This window comes from Armigeres subalbatus, chromosome 2 (genome assembly GCF_024139115.2).
Source record: "Armigeres subalbatus isolate Guangzhou_Male chromosome 2, GZ_Asu_2, whole genome shotgun sequence".
In the NCBI taxonomy this organism is placed as follows: Eukaryota; Metazoa; Arthropoda; class Insecta; order Diptera; family Culicidae; genus Armigeres; species Armigeres subalbatus.
Window position 1 is genome coordinate 129982510 of NC_085140.1, and position 7566 is coordinate 129990075.

The 7566-nt window shown below is 41.6% G+C and overlaps 1 pseudogene; it reads left to right on the top strand.

The window, feature by feature from the left end:
* Positions 1-3612, top strand: part of LOC134209240 (uncharacterized) — an 11572-nt pseudogene extending 7960 nt beyond the window's left edge.
* Positions 3613-7566: the final 3954 nt, after the last annotated feature.

Sequence of the window (7566 nt, forward strand, 5' to 3'; positions counted from 1 at the left end):
CTGAGCCCTCTGAAAGGAGGCCTGAGCCTCATGGAAGGAGGCCTGAGCCTCATGGAAGGGGAGGCCTGAGCTCTCACATGGAAGGAGGCTCTGAGCCTCATGGAAGGAGGCTGAGCCCATGGAAGAGGCTCTGAGCTGAAGGAGGCTTTGAGCCTCATGGAAGTAGGCTCTGAGCCCTCATGGAAGGAGGCTTCTGAGCTTCAAATGAGTGCCTGATCAAGAAGGTTTTCGCTCTTGAAAGGAAGTTTTAAACTTTTTAAACATCGGAAGGAAGCTACTGAACTTTTGAAAGTAGGCTTTAGAACGTCTTGAGAGATCCTTTGAAAGGATGCTTCTAATCTCTAGAAAAAGGCTTCCGAACCTCTCAAAAGGAGGCTTCCTGAGCTCTTGAATACTTCAGAATCTCCTGCAATATGGCCTCTAACCTCCTTGAAAGATGCCTGAGTATCTTTGAAAAAGGCTTCCTTATATTTTCAAGGAGGCTCTCCTCAGCATCTTGAAAGAGACTTGAAATCTTTTGAAAGAAGGCTTCGACCCTTTGAAATTATGTTTTCGAACCCCTTGAAAAGGCTTTTGAGCATCATGTAGAAAGGTCTCTTTAAAAGGACTTTCGAGCTCTTCAAAGGAGGCTTTTAATGAATCGAACTCGCCATAACCAGATTGAAGAATTTGCCTTAGCTTGCAAAGCTAACTGCATTCCGTGTCTGACGACTGAACGAAAGTTCAAAAAGCGTTGACTGAATTACATCCGATTTGAAATAACCAAAACGGCGTTTAATGTTTCGTATGCATGATCTCTGTTAAATACAGTGACTAGATCTGTTTTTTCTTTAATGAGTTTTTCATTCTTCGTTTCTACACTTCTTATTGTGTATCCACCAGAAATAAAATTTAATTTGAGGGTGGGTAGGAATTTAAAAAATCAACAAATCAACAAATGTTTTTAATTGAAAAAATTAACTTTCGTGTTGATGACTTAAAAGTAAATCGATTTTCTAACCTACAAAATCAAATTATTTTCGGCTTGAATTGTTCGAACATTTTATTATCCGTATTTCCATATCGAAAACAAAGATGAAGTCCTACGTCAGAAAGAACACACATTTTCCAATATGCACTTGTGCTGATGTCTCGAGATATGAAAATATCTACCGGTTAGTCATCCATTCATATTTCAGCCAAAATTAATTGCAATTTTAATGACATCCTGTAAATGCCCCTCGAATACTGTATACGACTATTAACCACGACACCGACGATGGACACTTTCTGCTATCATCATCAGTTGATCTCAATCTCGATCTTCCAGTAATCTCACCTTCGTGCCCCATACAAAGTCTACTCCGCAGTGGCTGAATTTGCGCACACGCCAACACACGTCCGGAATCACTAATGCTAACTCGATGGGGACGGCCTGCTAATGGCTGCTGGCTGCCCGTAGAATGTCCTTGGGGTTCGATTATTGCCTCGTTCAGGTGCCATCCCGCCGTTCACAGAATACTAATTGCGTTTCTACGCGGTTTGTTCCATAGAACAATTCCGTGGACCATTTGGCATGGGAAAGTTGCCACGAAAGGAGGTTGCAGAATGGCGGTGTTCTCGGTTGTCTGCGCTTTGCGTCGATCGTTACTTGTACGAATGGGTTCCCGTATTGAAGAAAGCCCTTAACTGTAGTTTCTGATTCCGTTATCTAATTTGTGTTTTTTATCTTTTATCTCGTCCGCAGCTCTACTTGTCACAATTTGGCTCCTCAGTGCGAAGTACTGAATCCAAATCAGCGGGAGCCTGCTGAGAAGGATACCTGGGAGAAGGCAATCATGGAGTTTCAGAGCTTGCCGGCCTCAACATAACCGGCGAGCTGGACGGCGAAACGATGGAGCCTGCGTCACTGCCACGGTGGAGTTCGGGATAGGTCGATTCGGATCGGATTCCTGATCGAAACGGTACGCCCTCCAGGGCAGTCGGTGAGGTGAAAGCGCTTACCTATAGGATATCGAAGTATCCGTCGCGGCTGGATCGCGCGAAGTAGATAAGGAAATAGCTAAGGCTTTCGGTGGGAGTGAGTACACCGATCTGTCGTTCACACAAAGAAGAGCGCCCCAGTGCCATAGATATTAGGTTCGAGGTTAACGACACGGCGATGGTGATCCGTTTGATGGCCCGGGCGGTACCCTGGCGCACGCTTACTTCCCGGTTTACGGAGGATGCCTCATTTTGACGATGCGGAGTTTTGACGATTGGAAGAGTCGGGGACGAATCTGTTCCGTTGCTGCTCACGAGTTTGGTCACTGCTGGGGTTGAGTCACTGGATGCGGTTTCGGTTCTGATGGCACCGTTCTACCGGGGGTATGATCCGGTGTTTCGTGGATTCCGATGACATTCAGGTGAGATGGAATAGAGTATGGTGTAATATACGAATGGCAGAGTTTACGAATTTTGTTCAATTAGAGACTTTTTACTGATACTAGACTTGTCCTTAGTTGATTTGACAACACTAAAATTCGGGTAGTTGAAACAGCCTTTTCTCATCGTATGTTTTCTATGACTGAAGATCGAAGGACAAAAAATCGAGCAAACATAGAATAGGTTCGACGAATAGATTGATGAAATCAACCATTTAACCTTTTGTCTCTCATATAATTTGTCTATCGACCCTATGTTCGCAACCTAAATAACTGCCATTGACAGTGCGAACCACTATTTCCGTAAATAATGTGTTTTTTTTTCACCACCCAGGGAATCCAAAGTCTCTATGGACGCAAAACCGGAGGAAGCTCCAGTGGCAGTGGGTTCAACCCACCCGAACGACCTCACGTCCAGTGCAACGAGATCCAGACTCGAGCTGTGCTCCTCACCCAAGATCGACGCCATGTTCAACACGCGGATGGCAGTACTCTACGCCTTCAAGGGGTACAACTATTAAAACTGACGGAGAATGCCGTAGCGGAGGGTTATCCAAAGAAAATTGCTGAAGGATGGCCTGACTACTCAGGTTTGTAGAATTCATTTGTGATTGATCCCAAATTTTCATTATCAATTTTTCACTCGCAGGAAACATCGATGCCGCCTTCACGTACAAAATGGAAGACGTACTCTTCCAGGGGACCAGTACTGGCGGTAATTCGACAAGTGGCGGAGAGACCGAAGGAGATCAGCGAAGGATTCACTCGGTATTCCGGACCATCTGACGCTGCCTGTTTGGGGCGGTAACGGCAAAATCTACTTTACAAGGGTAGCAAGTTCTGCGGTTCGACCTGCTGAAGCGGCCGCCGGTCAAGTCTACGTACCCGAAACCCATCTCCAACTGGAAGGGTGCCCAAAACATTGATGCTGCGCTGCAGTACACCAATGGCTACACTACTTTAAGGACGACAAGTACTATCGGTTTAACGATAGACGTTCCTGTATGAAGCAAAATGAAGTGGCCCTTCGCTGAACCGTGATTAACGACATTTCGTTTTAGATTGACCAAACGACTCACCATTCCCACGGCCGGTGGCGCACGTGGTAGGCTGCAAAAATACCCCCACGACTTTCGACACGTTAGGTAATGTTAAAGCAATTAAGAATGATGAAGACCAGCACGACAATGTCGCCGATGATTTGATTTGATGCGTGAGTGAAACCGACCTTTCCTGAACAGTACTGTTCCTCTATCCATAGATCTAGTCCTGTTTTCCTAATTAGTTTGTCGGGTACCTATCCAGAATCCGAACGTGTGAACTTGGGTTCATCATCTGGCAACAGAAAAGTCGATTAGACAATGCTACTCAATCACGTGACTTTGATGGGCGCCGAGATCATTGTCATCAGCTCGGTTCTGGTGAATTTTGAATGAATCTTCTTTGCCTCATGTAGGATTTCATTGCTCGTCCCTACGTGTGTAGTGTACTATTTAGACGGTGGATGTCTGTTTCTCAACTGTGTCTCCGTTCGTTGGGAGCATGCAGAACGACGGAAATGTGTGCAAACAATCAGGGTCTTTGACGAGTACGTAGATGAATCCGTAATAGGAGGTTTAGTGGTTACTGATTTCCATGGAAAGATGGGTCATTGGTAGAATGTAGATTAGATGCATCTCTATCTGTTTGTTACAGTGTTTCTGTATGTGTCTGTCGTAGAATAAGGAATATTCGTAGATATTTTGTGTGTTTCGGCATATCGCCTGCTTCATTGAATTCAAATGAATTTAAGCCCATTATGAGCAAGACGTCAAAACTTAATCAAAAATAATGCAACGATCGTGACTGTATTACTAATCATCCCAAATAGCTAATGGCTGCTTTGAACATCACATGAAAATTGGCCATAATGCAATAAACGAAAATTGCTTATGATAATTTAGTTGAACTTATTTTGGACTTATTGCGAAAGTCTCAAGTTTTCGGTGCAGTTTCAAGAGCAGTTTGTCAAATTCTTAAAGATATTTGTCCAAATATAAAGGACTCTTTCTTCGAAATTAGTCCAACTGCCCGCAGAGTTTGCTTAACTAAACTGAAATTGGACAAACCTCTGCTGAAACTCTTTCCGCTGGATTGACAATAAACTTCCGCTGAGTTTGTCAAACTTCCGTTGGTAGTAGGACCAACATTCGCTGACAACTTCCGTTGAAAATTAGGCAAACTTCAGCAGGAAGCGCATGTATGTTCAACTTCAGTGGAAGATAGTCCAACTGCCGGTGGAAGTTTGTTCAACTTTCAGTAGAAGCTGTCTAATTTTTACGATTTTCAGAAACTTCTAGAGGAAATTTGTTCATCTACCAAAAGAACTAATTAAAATTTTTGTAGAAAATTGAGTTCACTAGCACAGAATCTTTCTATTGAAACTAGTCAAAGTTTAAGGGTAAAGAATGCATTTATGAAACTCCTAGCGACTCTCCATGAAATATTTTCATAATTATAATTCCTGCACATTTTGATGCTATAGTTATGGTCCGGTTGTATTACTCATTGTATTCCAAATGTATTCACTATTCAGAAGGTATGTCGTCACATAGCAGTAAATGATAATAGTTCAATTGATAAATTAATTGCTTTGATCATCTTTTCTGCAGAACCAATCCAACCTTCGCTAGAAGTGATAACGGTGGCAATGACGTTCAACTTGTTGGAGCACATTCTCCTCCCATGATCACGTGCACCAAATACAATTTCAATTAATTAACCCCACCTATGTGCGTTGCATCAGTTCCGTCCGAGTCCGAGCCCTTCGTAAGCAGTAGTGTAGTAGAGTTGTTTTCAAGTTTTCTGTGTAAACTGTGTTCTTCTCCGAACTGTTTTCAATTATGGTTGGATGGGATGCCTTGTTGATCCGGTAAGGCGGCTATCCATCCATCATTTTTTGTCATTGCGTTACTTTTGCAATAAGTGATCATCCCTGGTTACAATCAACATCATTCATACTTTTCAAACATCTGCCGCCAATTATTACAAAATCATCAACCATAGAATTCTGAAAGAAAATCAACGCATAGATCTCGTCGATCATCCATCATTTGAGAACAATTTGTCCGCTTTTTCCGCACGTGTATAAGCCGATGCTGTAAAGTTGTAAATTTCCACCACCTGTTGCATAATCGCCATTAGCGTACATGGAGGGTGACATTCTGAGAGATTATCCGTTCCGGCAATCCTTCCAACAACGGTGTGACGATGTGCATGACTAACCATTACCAATCGCTGTTGCCAATGAATCGACTGCTCAGTCACCTAACCTCGATTTAAAGGCACATGCTTAACTCGTTCGAAGCGTGACTAAGCCGTGGATGATCTAACAAGCGTTCTAACTCTCTCATTAGTGTCCTAACTGTTCCCCACAAAGGGAATTTCTGATTTGTCTGCCTAATTTAATGTGCTAACATCCAATAACCCAACTTAACAACAGAAGGAAAAAGTTGCTTCATTCAAAAATCAATAATAATAGGAATAAAGGCGATCAAGCCCAATTAATCGATCTCAGTCACCAATGGAAACAGATACCAGCGAGTAGAGGTCGGTTTCACGGAAGTCCAATGGAACAACCCCACAGGTTTTCCTGAAATCAAGTCATTTTTGGTGGCGTGTTACTATAGTTTGTAAGAGGCACGAGTAGCTTTTCCGCACTTTTGAACAATTGGCACTTATGTAGTTTAGTAGATTCGTAGAATATGGGTTAGAATGAGCACCTAGTGGTCTGATGCACTACGCGATTAACACAATTTATGGAATGGTGGAATTACTTTAATTTGTACAGACAAATAGTTTGCGTGGTGACTAATATAGCTTAGAACTAACTTTGTTTAAGGCACAATGCACTGGTAGAACTTGTTAGAAAAGAATGCACTTATCTTTGATAAACCGTATTAAATGGTGAAGTTGGTAGCTATAGAATAAAGTCAATGCGTTCAAGAATATCCAAAATCTCTGAATAGTATGTACGTTAAATTCGTTTCCTGCCTATATGGGTAAAATAATTTATTTTATTAAAATTGGCCAGTAATCATAATGATGACTGTATTTACTGTTATATTATTTATTAATTTATTTTCGCTCATTATAAGTCTCATGAACCGCATTTCAAGAATTGCACTACATTCAACAATTTATCACAACAATGTTTACCTCGAGTTTAAAAGTTTTGTAATGAATTTAGCGTAAACTGTATTGTACCAAAATAAAAAATCTACTTCCACTTATTTCTTTAGTAGACAATAGGCTCCAGGATGTCGCCTAGAAAAAGATTCTTGGTGTTTTTGAAAAATTTGCTCGTCACGTGCTTTAAAACATGGGATATTTGTACTTGGATAAATTTTACTACATCTATGAAAGCCTTGAAAATGAGTACAAAAGGTCTTTTCTGTCGCAAAGCACAATAATAAATTTAATACTTAATGTGTATATCAACAGGCATCCAACAGGCCCAAATAATATTAAATAAGACTACTCTAAAGACTTAACTGATACGAATCGATTTTGAATATAATTTCTTGGCGCTCAGAATTGCTTAGTAACAGCATCAATGCAGGCATCTTAGAATATCGATAGCGGCGTAATCACTCAAACACTACATGATTTTGTACTGATATTTGAAATGTGGCTGTCACTGGCAGTGATCAGTAAATGGAAATTTTCCATCATATTTCCAACTACGAAGCAAGTTGTACTTTGTGCAACATGGATGGAGGCTTAACTTTTATTTCCGGCGCAATATTGCGTTATAGCGTCGAATTTCTGTCGTCATATATTTAAATCATAGCAATGTTTCAGGGTTTCTTGTCGAAATTTCTGCAAAAGCCTACTTCCTCATTATTTTTGTTATTATAAATATTTTTGATACTTCCTCAGCAAAGATGTTGGGAGTTTTCAGCTACGCAGGCAATCTAAAACGCCAAGCAATACGTAACTGGAACGAAGTACAATGGATGAAGCCTCCTTTCAAGAGGCTCAGGAAGCCTCCTTTCAAGAGGCTCAGAAGCCTCCTTTCAAGAGGCTCAGAAGCCTCCTTTCAAGAGGCTCAGAAGCCTCCTTTCAAGAGGCTCAGAAGCCTCCTTTCAAGAGGCTCAGAAGCCTCCTTTCAAGAGGCTCAGAG